A 23422-nucleotide genomic window follows, 5' to 3' on the forward strand; every position below is an offset into this window, starting at 1 on the left:
TACAAGTCTCCACATTATCAACCTATAGCAACATAGTTCTGGAGACAAATCACCCTCCCCAAGCAACAGTACTGTCTATTAGTCCCATATTATATACACTGTTACCAGTTTATAGTGAGCAACCAGCTCCATGTAATCAACACTCTGTATACAAACGGAAAGTCAGAAATGTACCCATTCCCCCTCTACCTCAATCGCCCAAATCTAGGGCATAGCGTGCATAGTGCCTCTCCTATGAACTCCATCCCTAGTTTTGTGTAAAAATGTAAACCAGCTACAGCTTGTGCAATAGCTCCTCAACTGCAGCTCAAACACTTAACCCAGAAGCCCTAATGGCGAATATCCTTCAAGAGTCGCCCCTCGAGAGGTGTTCAATTTTTTTAACTTTCTGGAGCCTGGCACTGTATGTTGCCTGCCCCCTTAACATTCTGGGGTCCATCGTCCTCTCGATGCTGCTCACCTGAAGGACTGTCACCTCACCCATGACTTTGAATGTTGTCTTCCGTAATTAACTTATATTTGTGACTATCATATTGAAATGAGAGGGAGAAAGGAAACCCCCCAGCGATACCAGACCCCTTTCTCATTGAGCCACTGGGTGAGGGGGCATACATACACCGCCTAGCCAGTGTGAAGACCGCCAGGTCTTGAAAAACTGTCATCTTCGAGTCACCCAAAAACACTGGCACCTTGGCCTTGTCAAGAATCCTCATTTTCTTTTAGTAGTGGACGCGTGCCAGCACCGACCTCCCGCCCTGTGTTCTCTGTCAATAGTAGGTGTGGCTGTGGAATCTCCACCAAACAAGAGCCTTACCACCTCGTAGATAACTTTTTTGATACTTCTCTCTGTTTCCCACTCCTCCTGAATCACGAAAAAAACAGGTTATTCCGCCTTTCACGATTCTCAAAATAGTCCATTCTGAGTGTCATATCCAATTCACGCCTCTCGAGTTCAGAGAGCTGCATGTAGATGTGCATTTCTATCATATCTATTTAGTATTGATTGTTTCCCAAGTTCTGCAATCTGTCACGATTTTGTCCACTCTCTTGCCAAGAGTGTCGATGCGCATCCCAATACCAACACAAACACCACATATCTCCTTGAGCAAATGTCTTTTTTGGTGGAAACTGGGTCAAGAACAGACTCTGCCATTCTCTCCAAACCTGTACCCACCCAGAGCAGGTGTGGGAGAGCTACCAAAATGGATCCTCTGCAAGTAGGACTTCCAGTCCATCAGATTGAGACGAGAGTAGGACCCAGCTGAATATCCGCAAGCGATAACAACAATTCCTTACCACAGGAAAATGTTACAGCATAGGGGAGCCCCACTGTCCATACAGGACAGGGGCACATGAGAGAATAAACCCTGCACTCCGACTTGCAGACCCCGGGGAACAGTCCACCTCCACATGCAAAAAAAGGCTTACAGGCACAGTTTTCAACAACGCCCTCACCAGGGGGTCAGGGCTGCACTACTGCAGGGAGCTCCTCATCGCACCATGAGGCAAGCACCATCTACAACCACCGCCATATGCATCAACTGGGGTTAACGAGGACGCTTGAGCCCTCCAGGGCTAGGCCAACCGTATCCACAACCTCTCCACACAGAGGGATGGCTCTGGGTCAGGGACACTCTGCTTCAAGCCCCTCCACTATGCCCCAAAATAGTTGCTCCTTCTTTGGGCCACCAAGTCATCATGAATCCCACTTCACCACCATCCTCAGGAGACCAAACCAGCCCGGTGGGTCTCGCTGGCAATCAAAGCCGGGTGGCACCCTGTCACAGTGGGTCCTTCACCAAAGATCACCCACTGTCTACTCTCAGGGCACTCAAGTTGCCAAGCTGCTGCATCCATCGTTTGCAGCATGCCAGGAGTGGGACATCAAAACTGCTGTGACTACAAGGCAGGGTCACCAGGGGCTGCCACACACCCTGAGGGACAATTCCAGGGGAAGGACTTTTGCTCTAGGCCAGCCCCACATGGCTCCTGCTATGAGGGGCCTGACCCCCCGCTCCTGGTTATCTCAGGGAGTCTAACGCTGCAGCGCAGCTTTTATCCTCGTATTTCACAGGAGCCGGCGTAGGACCCCTGTACTCCTACCGTCACCTGGGAGACACTAATAAGGCCTCTGAGCAGTGCCCCAGGGAGTGCCCCGGCCCCACACCAAGTGTCACACCGCTGCCTCTCATTCCACGCAAGTCTGTTGATGTAATAACAATACTGGCCCAGGCATTCGCAGTGCCGCTCCTCCTCCTTTGAAGACTCTGACTCAAAATCGGAGCTCACTGGGTGCTCTCTGCTGTTTCGGGTCTGTGGGATTGCCGATCCCTGCAGACCTAGAATTCCATGTAAATGTGTAGCGGCCCTGCAGTCACCACTAGGGCTTTGGCAGCACCTCTCCACAGGGGCTCCCCCAGGCTGGTGCTGCGAGGACACCACGAGTGTGCACGTATTCCGCTATGCCGCTCACCAAGACTGCTTTCTGTATGTCTCTATCTTCGGAGCCCGACACAATTGGGCTTCCCATTGCTCTTCAAGCCTTCACAGCCTGACGGTCCAGTGTGACCTGTATGGGGGGGTCTGACTCGGGAGGGCTCACGTCATTCACAACCCTTGGGAGACAGAGCTTTAGACTCAGGTGACCACCATGTACACACCCCTAGGAGGCCGGTATTGGAATTTCTAATGTATTCCTTACTCCCACCGATTCCTCATCTATGATAGTCTATCTCCAGCACAGTTGTCAATCAGATATTCTTTCGCCAACTGGAGGTACAGTGCAGCTATGTGTCGACTTTGCTTGACACCTTTAAGTACCCTGAGCGGGACATGGCGTCAGGGTCAATATATATCAAGTCACGCACATCAGTTCTCTTTTTCGGCGCACAGAGTACTCTTTGGGAACGCCATTTAAATATTTAGCTTTTTTGTCATGTCCCACTCAGGTAAGGCCTTGGGTGTAAACCCTGTGCATGTTGGTAGAGACTCTCTCTCTGACCCTCACAGGATTTGTCATAAATGCCTGGGGGTGAAATAGGATATGCAGTATTGTGGATCGTGTCAACACATGCATCCGAAACATGGCACACAAGGATAAGAGGAATCATTCGACATCGGCAAGTGCAAAATGGGTCAGGGAGGAAGACAAGTCTACAGGCCTGAAGGAAGAGAAGCAGCAGCACTGCAAGATGTCTCGATCCCCTGAGCTGTTCTTCCATACACCATTATTTTTTGAAGAAGAGCGACTCCTCATGGGATTCGGACCATCGTGTATTGTTTCCTACCCAATGCTTCACTGAGGAGGCATGGGAGACATTTGGGGGTAAAGATATGTTTACCAAGGCGATGGTGACTTTAGCCTCGACGTCAGTTGCTTTGATGGTACACACCGAGCTTGGACGAGGGAGACGCCATTCCTTTTTGGTTGAAGTCTCTTGACTCAAGGCAGCTGCAAGATTTCACAGAGGAATTCTGTGCGGAAGCAGAGGATCTGTTTGAGCTGGACATTAACGCCCATGTCCCAGGATGGCAAAGAGGTTAGAACCTATCGTCTGGCCTGGACACAGCTGTGTGGCATGTGCCATGACTACGGGCACAGTCCTCAGAAGGCACTTGTGGATGATGATCTCTTGGTCCGTACCAGACATCCAGTCGAAACTCCTGAAGATGCCTTTTAATGGGCACAACCTCTTGGGGCTGGTAAATGTTTGTCAGCCAAGGCCAGTGTGGACGTGGGAGGCAGAACAAAATGGGAAGGCTGTGTGGGAGAACCCAGGCACAGTCTTGGGCCGGGGATCAACAAACCCGGTGATGGTGCGTTGGATAGACAGATGGACTGCGTCCCCCCTATGGCAATAAGAGGCAGCCTACACCGAGAAGTGGGAACACTACAAAATGCAACAAAGTCTTTGCAGAACAGATTTATTACAGGCAGAGAAGTACACCTATTGCTAGCAGAGTTAGTTATGCACATTGAACACACTGGGCTGTGGGCATAAGGCCGAGCATTTATGGCAGGCACAAGCTAGGCACACCTACTTTCATGAGACCCAGCGACATGGGGAGTACCCTTAGATGCAGGGGGTGAGAAGGGACATTAAGAGATGAAGGGAAGATTTGGAGAGGGAAAGTTTGAGTGGGGAGGCTGCTGGGAAGGAGGAGAAAGTGTGAGAGACAATGGAAGAGAAGAAAGAATGGGCAGCCGGAGAGAGAGGGAAGAAAATAGCCAGTGGAAATATAGTGGGAGAGGGGAGAGAAGGGCCGTGTAAGGAGGGTGATGGCTGAGAGACGGGGGAATAGTCTTGGGCCCAGGACAGCTTAAAGACGGGCAACAGGCACGCAGTGGGGTGAAGAGAGAGAAAAGGAAAGACAAGGAGAGAAAGAGAGAGGAGGATTGAGAGGGAAAGAAAGTGAGAAAGGATAGAGCGAGAAAGAGAAAAAGAGAGAGGGGGAGAGGGAAAGAAGGTGGCAGCGGCCCGACAGGGGGAAGGAGATATGCTAGAAGGGCCTCTGCAGCTTCTCTGCCCTCACGGCCAGCAACCAAAAAGAGAACCCCTCTCCACACGCTTATAAGGCTGTTTCTCCCTCCTCCAGAGTCCGTGCACACCCACGATTAACAAAGCTATTCCCAGGATCCAGGTGACAGGAAAGGGGCAGGAATTCACAGGGTGTAGGCAGACCCATTCAGAGACCGGTGCCCTCACCACAGCTGTAGCTTACATCCTCCAGAACCTGCCCACACCCACTTCCATGATGAACACAGCTGTTCAAGGGTCCAAGTGACAGGAAGGGAGCAGGAATTCAAAGTGTGTAGGATAGGTGGGCAAACACAGGCAGGGACAACAGATGCTGTCACTGGCGAGGGGAGGAGGTTTCTCAGGAAGAGATGATTATGCTTGCCTTAAATACTGACCGCTGTTTGCTGGGGTAGGAACAAGTTTAGTTCTCTGGGGGGAGGGGGCAGATGGAACTGGTTGGCCAGGCCTTGGAGCAGGACCCAGAGTTCCACAACCCCCACAATGTACAGTCACATACAGTACAAGGTGAAAAATACATTTGAGAAAATGAAAAGTCAAGCAACACATTGGTAAAACAGAAAACCCACAGTAAAAAATGCAATTGAAGGCTGGCAGTGGGTGCACACATGGAGATTGCTATTTCCACACCACAGCAAAGTCCTTGGGTTTTATACATTCCCGCTGATCCCTGTCATACACCGTGTTCTCATGAGACTATGCCTTTTTGTGTCAACGTTGAATCTGATCACTCCAGACTGGTCCAGGAGGACAAGGTACCTTGATCTTCTGGACATGTATATTTGTCCTCCCATCGAGGGTGGACCTGTTCTCCCAGGCGGGGGCGGCTGCTCCATCTGAACCTCAGCAGCCTGAGTCTTCATGGTTGGATTTGCCAAACAACATCCTACAGTACTACTTTCAGCTAGGAGGCTGACCTCAAAAACATTTTATACCTGCAGGTGGCATACATTTTCGGCTTGGTCTCCGGAGAGGAGAAGGTTTTCCTTTACCTGTGCACCCTCTGCTGTTTTCGATTATCTGCTTGTTCTGGCCCGAACACCCCTGCATATTGGCACTGTGAAGGGATACTTGGCTGCCATTTCACTGTTTCACCGTTTGAGACCCTGCATTCATGTTCATTAAGATTGCTCACCCTTAAACTCATCTATCTTTTCACGAGACTGGTGAGCGAGCTCCAGGCCTTGTCTTCTAAAATCTCCCCATTTGATTTTTCCAAAGAGAAGATGACGTTGAGAAGTAAGGCCTTTCTTCCTAAAGTAGTTTGTTTTCCATCTCTCAAAAGATCGACCTACCTGCGTTATTTGCTCCACCTCATCCTTCTAAGGCAGAAGAACAGTGCAGGCCCTCTGTTACTACGCCCCTCAGACAAGGGGTGCTGGCAGAGCTGTGACTAAACAGACCCTGCCAAGATGGATCTCTGCATCTAGCTGGGAAAATGTGACTGAGGGTCACAGGATTCATTCAACCAGAGGGCTGGCTGTCACCTCTGCCCTGCAGAGAAGGGGTTCCTGTTGCTGGCTTTTGCCAGGCAGCGATGTAGGCCTTGTTGCACAAATTTGCCAAAAATGACTACTTGATTGCCTATCAGGGCAGTATTCTTGCTTCGGCAGAGCCGTTCTCCAGGATTTTCTGTTATATGTGATGTCGTCTCGCTCGCCTCCCTGCTCCAGATCTGCTTACCCAAATGGGAGGTTATCATATGTGAGGAATCCATGGGAGGAAGCAATCCATTAGCAGAAAAAAATCCTTATCTCTCGGTAATGTTCTTTCTGATGGATGCACATCCCATGCATTTTCTGTCCATCAGACAGCGTGACTGTTTGATTATATATTTTTAACAGCTCCTAAACAGATTGTGCTTTTATCTTTGATTTTTATGTGTGTTGATTTGGGGGTGGTTTACAGTCAGCTAGGATAATTTCTATTTTTATTAGCATCGTGCTCTATTGTCACTTTTAAATCTGTATGCTCATATGAGCAGTTCCTGCGCATTACTAGCCGAGCAGCTGAATGCACATAACTATTTGAGTTGAACTCCACTTCCTGCAATATCCCGCGGCATGATTGTAATATTTTGTCTACCAGGTGGGTCTTCTTGCTCAGTATAGTGGAAACTTTAACATTAGTCATGGGAGGCTACATTTATGAAGGCCCTACCCTAAGGGCATTGGACCATAATATGGGGACTTTTACATTGAGAACTTTAAAGCTAGAGATCTAGGTATCTACCGCTCTAATGAGGTGAGCCATAGTGGAAATAACCACCTGAGTATTAAGGCAACATTAATTAATGCTAGATCCGCATTTGCCCACGCAACAGAGGTCTGACTGAGGAGTGCAATTTAGATGCCCTCCTAATCACTGAAACATGGTTTTCAGACACCTCACAGGCCTTATTTCATGACCTGGTACCAGAAAACATTCTGGTACAAATACATTAACCATGTTGGTAAACGTGTGGGGCTGGGGGGTAATGCAGTCATTTATAAAAATCTACTGCAAATCTCCCATTTAAATATTCTTGAATGGGATCATGACACACAAGTGGGACAATTGACCATTGCATTGTCTTCAAATTCAGCCGTTCATATGGTGTTGGGATGCAGACACAAACGACCCCATAGAACATTCTTAGAAAACCTAGATCTATTTTTAACCACTTCAGGTAGCAAATACAGGGATATTATATTGGTGGGAGACTGGAACATCTGGTTAGAGGACCCTAAACACTCAGGCTCCAAAGAACTTGGGGACATTTTAGAAAATAATGACCTTCGCCCATTGGGAAATTCACCTACCCATACTAAAGGCCATTGTTTGGACGTACTTATTGTGAGAGGTAATCATACCACCCTTATAGACACTATGCCTGTGCATTGGTCAGACCATTTTGTCCAGTTATTTACCTTGATGGCCTCTTTGAGGAACAATCCATGTGTCAAATATATTCCTGGCATGTTAAGGTAAAGATTTAGATAAAATCCCTGGATTAGAGTTCAGGGAACTGTTAGCTGCAGTCGACATTACTTTACACAGTGAGGAATTTCTCACTGCTGGGGCTGAGTTTATGAATACCGTATGCACTAACTTTGCACCTGTGAAACCCAAGAGGACGACGGTCTCAAAGCCGTGGTTTACACAGAACTTAATACCCTTACCTAAATTATATATGCTCATTGGTTAAAGCATTGAAGCCCACCAATGATTCCTTATTTCCACTGCCTGCAGTGGTAGCAAAGCGCTTGGCTGACGAAATCTCCCCTTTCTCGACAGTATTTGTTAACAAATCCCCAAGGCGGTGCTTAGTGCCTCTGATTCTGAAATACACAGTACTAACACCATTGTTAAAATCTAATCTAGATCATTTGGTGCTCCAGAATTATCGACCTATTGCAGGACTTCCCTGGCTCGGGAAAATCCTGGATAAAATGGTCACCCAGCAGTTGCAGGCCTCACTTCGAGATCCCTTTCAATCTGGGTTTTGCCCAAAGTTTGGCACTGAGACAGCTTTGTTGGCGGTTCAAGGTGAGATTTTGAAGGTTGCTGATCAAGGTGAACTTTCACTTCTAGTAATGCTAGACCTGCCTGCCGCCTTCGATACGGTCAACCATACCATCTTGCTTGATCGGCTGAAGTCGGTTGGCACAGTATCAGAGCATGCCATTAAGTTGTTTAAATCATTCCTGGAGAACCGCCAACAATGTGTCCGAATTGGAGGTTTTACCTCGGACCCCGTTACTATGGGATGTGGTGTGAAGCTGGGGTCCTCTCTGTCGCCTCTCAGTTTAGAGCGGAACTTTGCCTTCAAAGTAAAGAACTTGGGCTGTATGTGGCAGGACAACCTGGGCAGTGAAAGCCAGGTTGGGGCCAAGGTAAAAGCAATTCTTTACTCACTGAGACTTCTATGCCAGGTTCTCCCTTATATCCCAGAAGAGGATCATGCTCTGGTGGTTGGGGCTCTATCTAATGCCCATCTGGACTACTGTAATAGTCTGTTTTATGGGTATTCCAGCAAAACAACTCAATAGGCTTCAGAGGGCTCAAAGGGTTCAGAATGCAGCAGTTAGACTGGTCTGTGGGCTCAGTAAAACGGCCCATGTATCTCCCTCCCGCCAAGCCCTCGACTGGCTGGCCGTGGAAGAATGTATTAAGTTCAAAGTGGCATGTCTTGTATTTAAATGCTTGAATGGAATAACTCCTGATTATCTGAGGGATAAGATCAGCTTTTACCAGCCATCCAGGTGCCTATGCTCACAGGATCAAGTAAAAAAAAAACAAGGAAGCCACCAAAAAGAAAGTAAAAACTTTAGGGGACACAAAGTACCCCTAAGACTCAGAAAAATCATAAGTGAATATAGCTCAGCATGTTGAACGCTTTCTGCTGCGATCTGTGTGTGATATGCAGGCCAGCAAGTCCAAGTCAACATTTCATCCTTCCCAGTTCGATAAATGAGTACCAACTTCAGTTGGGTGATGATTGTATGTAAATATGTTCTCCAGCATGGGGTCTGGCATGGATTCACATGCTCATGAATATTCCCCGTCGTCAGGCTGGGAATCCTCGGTAAAGAAAAAATCAGTATCAGTTTTGTTTCTGATCTGTCTTTCTTAGTAGTAACCAATCACTGATCTCTGGGTCATACTGCCCCCAGCCAATGACTGCTCTCTCCCTAAGCCCCGCCTCTGGCAGCCATCCTCAGATATTATTTTTTTTTTACCAACTTTATTTAAGTTTTTGAGCAACATAGATATGTATTCACAAATAAACAAATAATGATCATTGTTTTGTTCATGCCAACTCTTTCTTGCCCCATCTTGGGGCTTCAATACTTTACAATTCCATTGCTCATGTTTATTAACCATATGAATAACCGTCAAACTATCACTCCCCCCCCCCGTCACCCATTTCCCAACTTGTGGATGAAAAAGTGTTCTATTCTTATTTTAAAAGTTCAACCGGTAGTGTCATTTATCAGTTAGTGTTTGTATTTCTCAGATGATGGATATTGCACGAAGCAACCTGGGTTTAAAGTATATCTATTGTTTATCGTCTGTAAATTCATGGAGAGGTAGCCAAATGTTCAGATATTTTGAGTAGGAGCCGTGAGCCATTGCTGTTACTTTTTCATGGCTATCACTCCCCATAGCCTCACCCACCACATGGCCACTACTGGTCCATCCTTATTCTTCCATGACTGTGCGATCGTGATTCTGGCCGCGCTCAGCATGTGAGTGATGAGCGAGGCTGTAGGCCCTGAAGTTGCATAATATCCTTCAACCGCTTCCCCCAGGAGCACCACCAGTGGATCAGAGGGGAGCCCCACACCTGTAATTTCTTTAATGTGGCTTAAGATCTCTTTCCAATAGGTTTCCGCTAGTGGGCAGGACCACCACATGTGGATAAGATCCCCAGGTTGACCGCAATTCCTCCAGCAAGCAGCAGGATATTCCGGATTGATAGCATGCATTCACACAGGCGTCATGTACCAGCGAAGGCAGAGTTTGTAAACTGCTTCTTTTATTGAGGTGCATCTAGAAGTCCTGGCAGTTCTAACCCAGATACGGCCCAAAGTATCTCCAGAGATTGGCTCCCCTATATCTGTCTCCCACTTTTGCATGTAGGTAAGTTTCTCTTCAGGGTCTGTCGCCCCCATTAATCGGTATAATCTAGTTATTCCCTTATCTAGTTGGCCTTCTTGTATTGTCAGCTCTAGCCCTGTGGGGCTCCTACTTGGTTCTTCTTTCACTTTTGCGTTTGAGACCCAGTGTCTAAGTTGAATATAATGGTATCGCTCCCGTTCCGGTATGACAAATTTGGCCTTGCATTCCTCAAACGTCAAAGGGGACCCATCTGCATAGAGATCCCCCAGGAACATATTATTTTCCCTGCCCCCCCAGTGTGTCCAGAAGTTAGCCTGCATTCCTGGGGTAAATTCCGGGTTATGAGCAATCTGGGTAAGTGGCCCTTTCCCCCCTTTGATTTTCTTATTTCTCAGTACCCTGTCCCAATACCATAGAGTAGTTCTGGTTGATTCCAGTAGTTGACCTCCCTTTTCTCTATGACGTGTGGCAAGGAAGCCCAGATTCTTAAGGGGCGTTTTGGTCACTGTTTTTTCCAATGTGACCCACTGGTTCGGGTCTGCTCCAGATGTCCATTGTAGCATCAGGGTTATTTGTGCTGCCCATAGGTATCTACGAAATTCAGGAACCCCCAGTCTCCCCAGGGCTTGTGGTCTGAATAGAACTTTTTTAGGGATTCTCGTTCCCCCCCCAGATAAAATTCAGCACTTCTTTCTGTAGTGTTTGGATGGCTGGGCCTGGGATTTTTATTGGGAGAGCACCAACTACATATAGGAACTTAGGGAGAAGAGTCATTTTAACCAATATGATACCTGCTAGCCAGGACAGTTCCTGTAATTGCCATCATTTTAGATCGCTTGCTAATGTCTTCAGGCGGTCTGGGATATTGGCCCCGTAAAGCCTATCATATCTGGGGGTCAATTGTACCCCGAGATATTTCACTGCCTTAAGTTCCCATTTCAGGGGATATTGATTCTCCCATTCCGGAATTTGTTCTAATATTAAGCATTCTGGATTTGTGGTAATTAATGTGGAAACCTGAGACTTTCGCGAATTCCCCCAGCAATTGTATAGCTGCTGGTAAGGAGCTTGCGGTGTCCTTTAGGAACAAAAGAATGTCATCCGCGTAAAGGGCCACTTTTTGGGGTCCTGCAGTGCCTACTTCAACCCCCTGGATTCCTAGATGGTTGCGGACCTTACATGCAAATGGCTCCATAGCCATGGCAAAGATCAGGGGCGACAATGGACACCCCTGCCTTGTGCCTTTCTGAATGGGGATATTCCCTGTAGGTTTTCCATTGACCATTAGTCTTGTGGATAGGTTTGTAAAATTGGCCATCACCATGCGGATGAAAGTTGGTCCGCACCCGAATCTTTCAAGGGTTAGACGTAGGAAACCCCAGTGCAGGCTATCGAAGGCTCTGGGAGCGTGTAGAGCTGCCACTGAAAATCTTTGTCCAGACCTCCGTCCCCAGTCTATTGTGTCTATGGCTCTGCGAATATTGTCATATGTGTGACGTCCTTTCACAAAGCCTGCTTGGTCTGGGTGAATTATTTCAGGAAGTACCTTTGCTAGTCTTCGGGCCAGTACCATGGAATATATTTTTGCATCCCCATTCAATAAGGAGATCGGGCGATAGCTTGCACAATCAGTTGGGTCTCTGTCCGGTTTCAACAACAATATTGTGGTTGCTGTGCCCATATCACTGGAGGTACGCCCCTTGTCCCTAATGAATTTAAATAGGTGTGTTAGAGGGGCTGTTAAGATAGTCCTGAACGTTTTATAATAGGCATTACTTAGCCCATCTGGGCCTGGAGTTTTGTGTCCTTTTAGTGCTCCTATTGCCTCCCCTACTTCCTCTGCTGTTATAGGGCTTTCCAGTTGTTGCTTTTCTGCCTCACTGATTTATGGTAATTCTATCTGGTTTAGGAATGTGACTAGTGACTCCCCCTCTAAGTTCTCTTCTCTTAAGTTGTTGGTGTAATATGAGATCAACACCTCTTCGATTTCTTTCTCCCCCCGCACCATTTCCCCAGCATCGTTACGGAGTCGGGTTATGCGATTCCGGAGTTTCTGGTGTCTTAATTTAGCAGCTAGGAGTCGGTTAGCTTTCCCCCCTTGTATGTAGTAAAATTGTTTAGTTTGTACCAGTAGGCATGCTGGATCATCTGCTAGGTGAGTTTCTAAAATTGCTCTAGCCTTTTTTAGTTCCCGCCATGCCTTCTGGGAGCCCCTGTCCTTATATTCGACCTCTGCCTTGTGTATGTTGGCTTCCATATTGTGTCTCACTCTTTCTCGACTTTTAATATAATTTGATGTTTGTGCAATAAACTCCCCCCGTACTACCCCTTTGCTGGCGTCCCAAATGGTCGACCAGTCAACTCCCTATGTCATATTTTCTCAGAAGTAGTTCTGTAGGGTTTGTTCTATACTTATCCAGACCGATAGGTCTTTCAGAATTACCTCATTTAATCGCCACGGTTTGTGGGGTTGTTGTTGAGGGGGATTTAATCCTATTTTTAGCAGAACCGGAGCGTGATCCAATAGGCAACATACTCCGATTTCTAAACGTGTAACTTGTGGAACAATTGTTTCAGAGATGAGTATCATATCGATACGGGAGTACCCCTTGTGCACTGCCGAGTAGTGGGTATATGTCCTATCCTGTGGATTAAAGAATCGCCAGGACTCCAGTAGGTGTAGTTCCCTTAAAAATTTGGCAAAGGCTTGTCTGAATGTATGGTCTTTGGAGGTGGCCGGTAGGGTTTTGTCCCTTGTTGCATCCATTACCCCATTAAAGTCGCCTCCTATTAGGATTTTCCCAATTCCCCATTGTGCAACTTTGGGTAGTAGGTTCAGTAAAAAGTGGTCCTGTTTCTCGTAAGGGGCGTAAATTGAAATCAGAGTTACTAATTGGCCCATAAGTTTCCCCCCCCAGCATCAAATAACGGCCTTCTGGATCCAAACAAGATCGCCGTTCCCGCCTCGCCACCTGGCTGGAGAAGGGCACAGCAGGTGAGAAGGCGAAGAAGAAGTCTGAGCGGGCTTCGAAGTCCTGTGAGGGCACCCCGGCGACGGGGGCCCAACAGAAGGCCAAGCACCGCGAGTCCGCGGGCACCGGGAGCGCCGAAAGGTCGGGCTCTTCAGTTGCCAGGCAGGGCGCTACTTCCCCGGCACGTTCGACCACGAGCCAACACTCTGGTTCTGGGAAGAGGAAGTCCGAGAACCCGGGTAAGCCGCTGGAGCGGACCCGGTCGATCTCGAAGGGGGAGCGAGGCGCTGACCCTCCCCCCCAAGGCAAAGGCCCAGGATGCACCTAAGGTGGTGAGGGCTTTGATCCACCCGGCTAAGGCCTCTACCGAAGTGGTTGCTGCGACCCTGGCGGAGCCGGCTGAGACTACGCTAGTGGAAATGGCCTGTGGGCCCAGAGTATCCCTGCCACCGCGGAGGGAATCCTCTTTCCAGCCCATCGCTAAATCCCCTGTGAAGACCACGGCTGAAAAAGTGGGCGGGGGGCCGGTGGCCATTACAGACTCGGAATCAGCCTCTGAGGAGGAACTGGTGGAAACCGAGAAGGGCCTCAACGAAAGGTCCATAGGCCTCAACGAGAGGTTCATAAGCCTCAACGAGAGGTTCGAGAAGGTTTGATCCCAGGGGACGGTCCCTGCTGACGAGATCGAAGATAGCGACGATGACGACGAACAGGGCCCAGTGGAGCGGCCATCCCGTCTGTCGCAGCCATTGCCCGAGCCCCAGGATAGCTCGGCCGCCATTTTGTTGGCAATCCAATACTTATGCACCGAGATAAGGACGAGATTACCACGCACCCCGACGGAGGAGCCAGAACCAGGCCTGTCGGGAAGCCCTCTGAACAAGCGGAGCAGAGTCCAACCCGCTCCCACTTCGTGCCTGCGAGACCGGTGGACCCCTCATCCCCCTCGCCGGAGAGGATACAGCGACGGGGATGGACGATGACGGCGGCGATGACACAGCGGACATCCTGTCGTCACCCCGCCCCACCCCCCCACGGGCCTCTCCAGCCGACGAGGTTGGTTCTTTCCACGCCATGATAACCAGGGCATCCGAGCTCTTCCAGCTCTGCCCTGAAGAACAGAAAAAGGAGGGGTTTCTGTACCAACGACGAGAGGCCAAGAGGAAGACGGTCCTCGCAGTGCCTTTACTCGACGACATCTGGGACGGGGGCCTTGCTGTCCTCAAGAACCCTTCCACGACTCCCGCCAAGAGGGACAGGTACGAGAAGAAGTACTGAGTCCCCGATGCCGCCCCCTTGTGCCTCAGGGCCCAGCCCACGCCGGACTCAGTCCTCTCGGCAGCAGCTAAGAAGAAGGCAGCGGGCACGGCGGCTTAGACTTCCACTTCCCCGCCGGACAGCGAGGGCAAGAGGTTGGACTCTATGGGACAACGAGTCATCTCGTCGGCGACGACGACGATTAAGGCGGCCAATGCCTTAGCGATCGTGGCCCGCTACGACAGGGAGCTCTGGTTCAAGATAGCTCCCCTGCTAGATTTCCTGCCTGATGACAAAAGGGCGGAGGCCCTAGATATTCTGCAGGAAGGCGAGGTGGCGTCAGATCACGCCATAACGGTGGCAACGGACATTGCCGATACCTGATTTCGCCAACTGGGCAACGGAGTTTGCCTCTGACGACGAGGATGGCTCAAAGACAGACTTTCGCCAGGACGTCCAGACCAGAGTGTTGGACATGCCGTTCGACGGCAACAACCTTTTTGGTAAGGCGGTCTTTACAGGCCATCAAGACCGACTCAGAGACGGCCCGGGCCTTTGGGGTTCTTCAACAGTGACGGCCCTTTCGGAGCTCCGGAGGCAGACAGGGTGCCTCCAAAGGATCCAGCGGTGACTCCTCCACTTACCGCCAGGCAGCCCGCTCCTCTTCCCAGGAGGCCTACAGAGGTTGCGGCAAGCAAGGGGGATCCCGCCGTCGTCGGCAAGGCCGCCTCCAAGCAAGACTGACCCGGCCGGGTTGTCGCGCCCCCACCGAAGCACCCCAGTGGGAGGCCGGCTGACGAAGTTCGTCAGAGTGTGGGAGTCCATCTCCACCGATCGTTGGGTGTTGGACACCCTGGCCAACGGGCACTCGCTGGAATTCGAAAAGAAGTGCCCTCGCATTCCTCTTGTGGCCAGGAAGGAGAATCACGTCCCTCAACTGCTGTTGGAGGTAAAGGAGATACTCAAGAGAGGTGCCATCGAGCTCGTCCCCAGGAGGCTCCGGGGCTCCGGAGTGTACTCAAGGTACTTCCTCGTCAGAAAGAAGACAGGCGGTTGGCGCCCCATCCTGGACCTGCGTCGGTTAAAAAAATACATCAAGGCGCAGAAATTCAGGATGGTCACCCTCAGGCACGTGCTGGAAAAGCTGGAGGAAGGCTGGAGGATGCTTACTTCCACATCCCCATTCTAAAAAGGCACAGGAAGTTCCTCAGGTTCGTGGTTCAAGGACACCACTACCAATTCAGAGCCCTATCGTTCAGATTAAAGTCGGCACCCAGGGTTTTCACCAAGTGCCTGGCACCAGCGGTGGCGCGGCTGCGCCTGCAGGGGATCCACATCTACCCCTACCTTAGACGACTGGCTAATCCGGGCAAGGACAAGGGAACTTGCCGTCGAACATACGGCGAGGACCATCCGGTTACTCACGGAGCTGGGGTTCGCCATCAACTACCCCAAATCCCACCTGGGAGCAAGTAGCGCTGTTTCTGGGAGCGAAGCTCGATACAGTGGGGCAATTGGCCTCCCCTTCAGAGGAGAGGACCAAGACCATCCTGGGCAAGGTGCGGCGCCTGTTAGCCACGGACGTGGCCAGGGTGAGGTCCATCAAGTCCCTTCTCGGGATGATGTCCTCATGCATCTACCTTGTAGCCCTTTGCAGACTTCGGATACGTCCGCTACAGGAGTTCCTCGACACCCGCTGGTTTTAGGCGACGGGCTGCTTCGAGGACAGGATCCCTCTCGACGAGGAGTTCCGTCGGGCGATCCTGTGGTGGGGCACTCGGGCTCACCTCACTGCAGGCACGGACTTTCAAACCCTGGCGTTTCAGGAGACGGTGACGACGGACGCCTCTCTGGATGGTTGGGGGGCCCACAACAGAGATCTCTGCACAAGAGGCCTTTGGCTCCCGGAGGAGAGGTCTCTCCACATCAACATCCTGGAGCTCCGAGCAGTGTTCTGGGCGCTCAAGTCGTTCCTTCCGTCCCTCAAGGACAAAGTGGTGAGGATCTTCACCGACAACACCACCACAATGTTCTACATACGGAAGCAGGGGGGCACCAGATCCCCAGCCCTATCCAAGGAGGCCCAGGATCTGTGGCACTGGGCCGTCGCCCAGGGGATGTTTCTGGTTCCCTTCCACTTGGCAGGAATAAAAAACACCATTGCCGACTCACTCAGCAGGGAGCTGCGCTCGTGCCACGAGTGGGAACTGCGACAGGATCAAGTGGATCGGCTCTTCCAACGATGGGGCAAACCCCAGATCGACCTGTTTGTGACGGCAACGAACTCCAAGTGCCAGAGGTTCGCCAGAAGGTTCCCACACCCGAGGAGCATGGGCGATGCTTTCTCGTTCCCCTGGGACGGCCTGTTTCTATACGCATTCCCTCCGTTGCCGTTGCTGCTCCGCCTCATCAACCAGCTCAAGAGGTCCAGGTGCAGGATGATCCTCGTCGCACCAGCGTTGCCGAGGCAGATCTGGTTCCCGGACCTTCTGCACTTGTCAACGTCCCCACCAATCAAGCTGCTGGCGGACGCAGATCTTCTCTCCAGGGAAGGAGGTGCCATTCTCCATCATGACCCACAGTCGCTGAACTTGCAGGCCTGGCTCCTGCGGCGCTAGAGTTTGGAGGGTATGATACACCGGCTGATTGCTGAGAACTTCTTGCAAAAGCCAGGGCGTCCTCAACTCTCAAGTGTTACGGTCATAAATGGAAGAGGTTCTCTCTCTGGTGCCGTGCACAGAAGATTAACCCTCTGTGGATTACGGCCCCTCAAGTACTGCAGTACCTACTGTCGCTGGCCAAAGCTGGACTGGCTCAAGCCTCCATCAAAATACATCTGGCTGCCATCTCCCGATATACCAGGACTACGGGACGGGCGTCCTTGTGGTCTCGTCGCCTGGTGAAGGAATTCATGAAGGGACTATTCCGATCATTCCCGCCGGTGAAGGCTCCTGCCCCGGCGTGGGAGCTTAATGTGGTGCTGACCAGGCTCATGGGGGTCCCATTCGAGCCTATGCATTCGGCGCCTTTGAAGTTCCTGTCATGGAAGACAGCTTTTCTCGTGGCCATCACCTCCGCATGACGAGTAGGAGAGATCCAGGCCCTATCTTGCAAGCCTCCATATTTGACTTTTCATGACAAGAGGGTGGTGCTGAGGACGCACCCCTCCTTTATGCCCAAGGTGCCGTCAGACTTCCACCTCAACGAGCCCTTGGTGTTACCAGTTTTCTTCCCGTCGCCTTGGTCTCCAGCCGAGAAGACTTTGCACTCGCTGGATGTAGCTAGAGCGCTGAAGTTCTACGTGGACCGCACGAAGAGTTTTCGGAAGAGGTCACAACTGTTTGTGAACTTTGGGTCTGTGAATCAAGGGAAGGCTCTCTCGAAGACATCCATTTCCAGATGGCTCTCCGGCTGCATCATGCACTGTCACCGGTTGGCAACCGACCGCTGCCCGGCCGTCCGAGAGCCCATTCGACCAGAGCGATCGCTGCTACCATGGCGTTCCTGTCTGGTGTGCCCCTGCTGGACATCTGCAGGGCTGCTACGTGGAGGTCGACACACACCTTCACAAGATTCTACTGCGTCGATGGGGACTCCAGGGAGGAGTCCAGGGTCGGCCAAGCAGTGCTGCGCAACCTGTTTGCCTAAGGTGAGCCTGGTGAGGAGGTAAGAATTGCTTAATGTTGAGTTTTGGATGTAATGCTTAATGTTGAGCCTTTGCCACCTCCCGTGGTTGTGCATGTGTATACTGCTATGTATTCTTTATTCATGAGCATGTGAATCCATGCCAGACCCCATGCTGGAGAAGGAACAAGTTAACTTACCTGTAACTGTTGTTCTCCAGCATGGGTCTGGCATGGATTCACATGCGAACCCTCCCACCTACCCCTCTGCGGCTCTTCACTTGGTCATGTTGCCACTTGGCGTGCTACCAAATCTGAGGATGGCTGCCGGAGGCGGGGTTTAGGGAGAGGGCAGTCATTGGCTGGTGGCAGTATGACCCAGAGATCAGGGATTGGTTATTACTAAGAAAGACAGATCAGAAACAAAACTGATACTGATTTTTTCTTTACCAAGGATTCCCAGCCTGACGACGGGGAATATTCATGAGCATCTGAATCCATGCCAGACCCATGCTGGAGAACAACAGTTACAGGTAAGTAACTTGTTCCTTCTATGTACAGAGCTTTGGCGAAAGCCCTGTACACATAACAAGTCATTGATAACATTATCTTCCAAGGAGGACAACGTCAGTTTTGGAACCATTTAGCTTGATGCCACTTTTCCTAAGCCTATCACTTACCCTTTCCAAGATCAAGTATAGGGCAGGGAAGGTTTATTGGGGCTAATTTTCAAATGTAATGTAGTTTGACATCAAGGACCCGTCGCATTTACACTGTAACAGAAGCGGGTTTCTGATGCCAGATTTTGGTTATTTGTACTACAGGGTGCAAATGTAAAGGTCAAAAGGTGTTAAGCGTGTCGGAATTTGCCCTTCACATTTCCACTCTGCAGTGCAAAGTGAGTAAATGCTGCCTGGCATTCCAGGCAGCCTTTACATTTCATTGTGAGCGCTGCTTGGCATGCTTTTGCCATGCCAACACAATTACAATGAAACACTCTGCCACGACAAGCTATGCAATACCTGAGCGCAACATTTGTACATAATGCTTTATTTAATGCCAACATCTCAACATTTGTCTTTTTCCCATGTATCTTTGAAAGTAGTCCTACTCATCCTTTCGAGACACTGGTTATCTTTTCACCACTAGGTGGCTCCATGCCATTCAACAGGGGTGGAAGCACCAGCACCTTAGTGGGCTGGTCATGGGCAGATGCTCATTGCAAATGGGAGGTGCGTTTGATGTAGGCTTACTTTCAAGCACATAGGCATTCAAACGCTTGTCACTATCGGTAATAGTGAAGGCTCTTGGTTTGACAGCCTAACTGGTGCACTTGTGATAGTTTGAGAACAGCGCTCGGAACTAGTGGGAGCCTCATCAACTGGGTGACCCCTACGTCAACGTGGTTTCTGGATTCAATCTGCCTCAGCATTATTACTTTTAAAGTGTTGTGTAAAATGTACATTTCACACCTGTATAATTTATAATTTTTCTTTTAGTCATACAACTAGAGGTCTGGGAGCCCCTCTACCGAGAACATACACAGCCATATAACCTGCTCTTTGCAAAGGTAGCCACTCGGGAGGGGCTACAGTCACGTCTTAGCTCGCTGTACCTTTCGCGCAGGATAAATATCCAATTGGATATCAGTCTGGTCCCACCCACTTGGGCAGTCCAGCACCGAAATGCTAGGCAATTTCTTTCTGAACTAGAGTTCCAATAGGGACCCCAGACATGTGTTTCAGCCTTGTTGGGCCGCATCAGTGAAGTGAAGCTGTACCACTGTGAGCAAGACTGATATGCAGGCTAGTTCTCCTCTGTGAAAGGTACAGTGTGCTAAAATAAGGTTGTAGACCCTCCCGAGTGGGCATCTACCCAGCGAACAGTTTATTTGGCCGTGTTCCTTCTCTTTAAGGCCTCCCAGACCTTTTGTGAATTCTTTTATTCATAACGAGCCTTTTTTGCATGTGTTTTATATAATATAATTAGTTGGGTCTGACAAATAAGGACGAGAAATATTCAAAAATTCACTGCCTGAGGTGTGCAGTTTTTACCTGTTTAGTATTTATCCCTGCTTGCTTTTGCAGTACATATTACAGTACAAATTGAATGCATGGATCAAACTGTATTAGTATGCACTACATACAACACAACAGAAACAAACTACAGTACGCTTCTTGATAAACTCCCGCTCCAACACCTTATTCAAAAGCGTTGTTCAGCTCAGGTTTCACAGGCCTTCCCCATCCCTCTCTCCCAGCCTTGAACTCCTGGCAGCAACAGAATGCCATTTCAATATGTGCAGGATGTTAACACCTTGCAAGTGACCCAAGCCAGTATCAAGAGCCCTGCAGGAAGATAAAGTGCCTCTATCCCAAAGCCACCAAAACTCAAAATATAAGGTTACTTAAAAAAAAAAAGTAAGAAAAGAAAAAAGACAGCTCAAAATTCTGCCCACATTTAAATAAAGATGTCACAAAAAAGATACACCCTTGTGATTAATATTATTTTACCCAAAAAACGATGTTGGTTGTCAAGTGGTTCCACAACCTGTGCTATTTGATCTCTGGATGGATTATTATAACCCACCCTGGGCATTTAGATATATATGGAAAGACCATCTCCAGCTATCAAGTCAGTGCAGAGAACCCCTCGGCCAACCAAGCCACAACGTTAATTGCTACTGTAAATGTACATGAAAGTAGAGCCCCAGTCTATCTCCATTTGTCACAATCCACTCTGGTAAATAGTGACAATGACATTTCCCTGTAATGTATTACAGCAAGCTCATTGCCAAGGTCATTGTCACTCTTAGCGTGTCTGTTTCCATTTATACTGTTTCAAAACCAACACAAACAAGCTGCGCCAAAGCTAGTTTGGGCTTTGTGTATTTTTCCATATACCATTATTTGCTCTATTAGTCACATTAAATTAGATGTATTACTATCGCATACCAACTATTGCCATAAAAAGCTAGGTGTTCATACAAAATGTCAAGGTACCCACACCCTTACCCAATACTGCCTTCAGAGCTTCTGGTAATCATATAAATGATAATAGAACACCCTCTATTTATGCACCTAGGCCACAAGCGAGCATAGGAGACATTTCAAATGGATTGTGTCCTCCCACGTATGCCTCATTTTTGATATTCAATATCCAGCTTCAGCTGCTTCGGAAAATAATTTTGGCAGAGGGCGATGTACGTCGATGCAGTCGAATCAATGTCCCTTGATGGCCCCTGTCACGAGGATGAGGTAATTGAAGGTATATATAGCACACCCAGCGCCTGCTGGCTTCAGTTCAGATTTTCCGAGTCATCTTATGCTTCGAGAACCACGGCACGCTTAAATAGTTTAATTTGCAAAATACGAAAATGTCTTCATCTTCGTCACGACTACCCCGAAGACCGGGTTTAAAAAGTGTCAAGACTGCGGTTCCAAGATGTCGATAACTGAACCGCATTGAGTATGCTTGTGGTGTCACAGTGTGGAGCACAAGACCATGGCCTGCTCGAAATGCCAAAAGATGACCGGAAAAGCTCTGAAGGAGCGAAAGGGGAAATTGGCGGTAGGTAGAAACCCCAAGAAATCCCCATTGACTACTTTGTCGAAGAAACCTTCTTTGGACCATGTGAGAAGCGACTCCTCGAAGGAAGAAGGTGAAAAGGTCCAGGTTGAGGAGTGGCTCCCACCATCCTCCTCGTCGTCCAGAAGTCAAAGAAGAGGTACCATAAGTCGCCCACTTCAACTTCTTCATCTGACTCCTCTCTTGAGAGAACTATATCTTGTCCCACAAATGCCTGCACTAATGCCGAATGGGAAGCATTCAGGTTAGAAATGTTGTACATTTTTGTAACACAAAAACCCTCGACTAGCCATGCTACTACTGCGCCTTATAAAGCCGGTAAGGAAAGGGCTTGAGCCAAATCCTGCGTGCCCCGGACAAAGGCCAGATCCACATCGAGAGCCGTCGAGGTTTCGACGAGATGAGGAATCATCAAAAGATCCTTCAAGCCGCAAGTCAAAGAAAAAGTAGAGGTTGTCGACACCAGCCATGCCAACGACGGCAGCTGCGCAATCGACACCAATGGCGCCTTCAACACCATCGATGACATCAAAGTCGAAAACAACTTTATTTGAAAATATCGACAACTCCTCGAGCGTCGGGTTAAACATTTTTAAAACCTTCGACGCCCTTACCAGATAAAACTCCTTTACCTAGAAAGGATCATTTCAAGTCACTAACCACTATTTATGAGGACAATGAGCCAGTGGATAACAATGTGCCATTTGGGTTACAGTATGGTACACCAAATGTCCCTGATAGCTTTATATCAGATGAATCCAGGCTAAAAAATCTTTATGAACATTTACAAACAGCCAGTGGAGTAGACACTTTACCAGAGTAGAATTTGGTAAGCCTAAATCTGATGAAAATGCAGATGCATCATATAGGCAGTTGGTGTAAGGTTAGATTACTTGGGATGGAGTATGCCTACCCTACCCTTCGATCAGGAGGATCTAACAGACATCCTTGATAAGGGTCTGCAAAAGGATCCCATTTTATCTTTCCCCATTGCACTTCAAAAAAGAGTGTCTGCCAATTGGTAGACGCCGGAATCAAGTCTGGCAGTAAGTAAGAACTTGACAAGAAAATATCGCCCATCTAGTAGTGACCCCAACTACTTATCAAAATGCTGCACCCCTCAAAGTCTGGTGGTGCAGGCAGCTACTGCAATTTCAAAACAGGCAGATTATCCAACCATCCCACTGGATAGGGATGACAAAAGAGTGGATGCATTGGCAAGGAAATTATTTTCTGCGGGGAGCATGGCTCTTAAGTCAGCCAACTCCACATGTGCCTTAGCAAAGTTTTCATTCACTGTATTGGACTGTATCTCTTTGGCGGCTGAGCATATTCCCGAAGGGGAGAAAAGAGACTGTTTCTTGCCTATTAGAGACGGCAAAGAAGCCATGTGTGAGTCTCTTCAGTCGAGTCTGGATTCTGCTGACAGCATCAGCAGAGCCATGGTGACAAGCACCGTAATTTGCAGATTTGCATGGTTAAGGAAGCCTGGATTTGCACCGGATGTGCCATCTAGACTCCCTAACATGCCTTTTGACTGGTCTCATCTTTTTGGCAACAAGGCTGACGAAAGCCTTGTGAAGCTGCAGACCTCGAAGGCGGCAATCAAATCTTTAGGTGCGGTCATTAGGCAGCCTCCGCTCTTTTGCCCCAGTGGCCCTTGCTGGAGGGGTAGATCCTTTCGCTACTACTCCTCAGTTGGAAGAGCAAGAAGAATGGCTTGTGGAAGAGCGCAAAGAAGATTCCCTTGTGGTGGTTGAGGGAGAGGTGCAAAGCCCGCTCAAGCAGTGTTATCTTTACCAACAGCTACTGCTTCAGCTGCCTCAAAATCTCTGAGGAC

The 23422-nt window shown here is 49.1% G+C and overlaps 1 protein-coding gene across 1 annotated transcript in view; it reads left to right on the top strand.

Moving 5' to 3' along the window:
- MED16 (mediator complex subunit 16) overlaps positions 1 to 23422 on the top strand; it is an 820510-nt gene that overhangs the window by 777823 nt on the left and 19265 nt on the right. The window lies entirely within an intron of this gene.

Source organism: Ambystoma mexicanum, chromosome 1p (assembly GCF_040938575.1).
Source record: "Ambystoma mexicanum isolate Mex_15411 chromosome 1p, UKY_AmexF1_1, whole genome shotgun sequence".
Lineage (NCBI taxonomy): Eukaryota > Metazoa > Chordata > Amphibia > Caudata > Ambystomatidae > Ambystoma > Ambystoma mexicanum.